This window comes from Trametes versicolor (assembly GCF_000271585.1).
Source record: "Trametes versicolor FP-101664 SS1 unplaced genomic scaffold TRAVEscaffold_27, whole genome shotgun sequence".
In the NCBI taxonomy this organism is placed as follows: Eukaryota; Fungi; Basidiomycota; class Agaricomycetes; order Polyporales; family Polyporaceae; genus Trametes; species Trametes versicolor.
The window spans coordinates 8,309-10,665 of record NW_007360347.1 but is presented as its reverse complement, the minus strand read 5'-3'; positions in this window follow the sequence as shown (position 1 = coordinate 10,665).

Below are 2,357 nucleotides of genomic sequence, written 5' to 3'. Positions count from 1 at the left end.
CCTCATCCTCGGTGAGCTGCAGTGGTCGGGTACCATGCGCTCCCATCCAGGTGCAGTGCGCATGGTGGGGTTGTTGAGGCAGCGGTAGTCGAGACTTGGGAGCTGGTGTGTGCTGGTGCGGACGGGAATCTGTGCAGGCAATGGCTTTGCTGGGGCTGTGGGAGGTGCGGTGGTGGTGTTGGGAGGTCCCGAAGGTGCTTGTGGCACATCTTGAGTGTTCCGCTCCCCCTCAAGTGGCATAGGGACAGCCAGGGACTCCCCCTTAATGGCAGTGGACTTATCAAAATAACATTTCTTGAAGTCTGCACTTGCCGTATCGTGGGGTTGTAGTATCGGTGCGCAAGGGACTCTTTGGAAAATCCGACAAACTTGCATGCACGAGACTTGCGTGCGAGCTTGTGCAGTTGCATGTCATGTTGCAAGACCCAGCAGTCAGCGCCGAAATCACGGAGGTAGCCAACATGTGGCTTGCGGCCCCAGAAGACTTCAAACGGAGTCTTGTCGGCGGGTGCGCGCGTTGGGGAGCAGTTGCGGAGGTAGTTTGCGTACTGGACAGCTTCGGGCCAGAGGAAGGTGGGGAGGTCATGCGCGAACAGCATTGCGTGCACAGCATTGACAATTGTGAGATTTGCACATTCCACGTTGCCGTTCTGCGCAGGGGAATAGGGGGCGGTTAGTTCGAGGCAAATGCCGTGAGATCAAAGATACTGCTTTATGGCGCAATTGATATACTCCTTCCCGTTGTCCACGCAAAGTGTCTTCTTCAGCTTGCCGGTCTGTGTTTTCAGAAATGCACGATATGGCTTGATGTTTTCGAGTTGATGGCCCTTGTCGGGGGCGAAGTAGAGGATGCGGTGGCGAGACTTCTTGTCCGTGAATTGTGTGAAAGAGAATTCACCGTGAATGTGTCTGATGCGCGCGGGGCCACAGACGTCCCAGACGGTCAGATTGCCGATTCTGGCGACTGCGGTGAGCGACTTTTGCGGGTACGGGGCGACACGCTGTTTGCCTTCGATGCACGTGCAACATTGGTCACTTGTGGAGTCAATAAAATTGAGTCAATTTTTCGAGATGTGAATCGTCGCACCCGAGTCAAGGTACCATGCCTCGTCGTCGGTGAGGAGGGTGCGGTCGGCATCTGCACCATGTGTCAGCTCGTCGGCTTCGGCGACCCACACTGTGCCTGTCTGCTGCAGGGTTGTCTGGTCGCGCAGCGGCCGCTCATGCGGCGGCCGGTTGTGGTCTTCTTTGGCAACATGCGTGCAAGGTCCGGGGGGTGGGCTAGAAGCGATAAGCTTGCTCGGCCCCCTCACGCACCCTCTGTGTCCGTAGGGAACTCGGGATTGTACTCGGAAACCCCCGCTCATACAAGTCACTTCTCGGGTATCGTCCTCTCGGCCCATCAACCCCAACATCCTAGCGGCCGTTACGGGAGGCTTGAGTGCATCATCATAGTTTGCAAAACTTGGGCCTGGTTGATCCTTATGTGCACTATTCATCAACAAAGAAGTTGCTGGCACCCAAAACAGCATGAGCAGCATTGGCTGCTAAAGCACCATACATCACATTACAAAACCGACTCGCAACGCGGGCAAACATAGTACGCAGGAATTCTTAGCTGAATAAACTGCCGTATACGCCGTTCTAGCTCAGCCTCAGTAGCCTCCTCATCTGCATACCAAAGGACTCCTTTCATCCACTCCTCGCTACCCATGCCTGCCTTTCCCTGAGCCCATCCATCACGAGCAGCCTTGATTGCCCTCTCGAATGAGAATGGATGATCGGAGTGTCCATTCCTCTGGCCCATCCAAAACGCGAGGGGTGCCCGCTGGATGGGTGAACAAAGGAGCTTTGCCAGCAGGGGATGCTCGAGTTCCTCTGCACGCTTGGACATGGCGATTCCTTCTGAGATGACAGCAGGCCAGATGGGAGCACCAGGGGTGGGTAGAAATGGCTCGACGCACACCACATGGAACCACCGCTGACAATGAGGATTGTCGCAGAAGCGGATGCTATCTTCTCCTGGGGTGTATGTCCGCCCAAGCTTGCAACCGTCATCCCAGCAGATCTGTTGTGGTGGCTGTCTTGTGCATCAGAATAATATTCTATAACAGCCTGACAGCACTCACCTCTAGCCGCACATGGCCATCATCCTCTATCATGAGCTTATCACCCCGCGTGAAGGTGTCGTTACGCCCCAAGGTCCGCAAGTCTGCTGCACCCAAGGTGAATTCTACCATAGGGCTCTTCCCAAAAATGCATTCCACCAAATTGATGGTGAAGTGGTCCGAGTACACCAGCTCTGCGGACGAGAGAGTCTTGATGTATGCTTTGACCCTTGCGGTCCGGGCGCAACT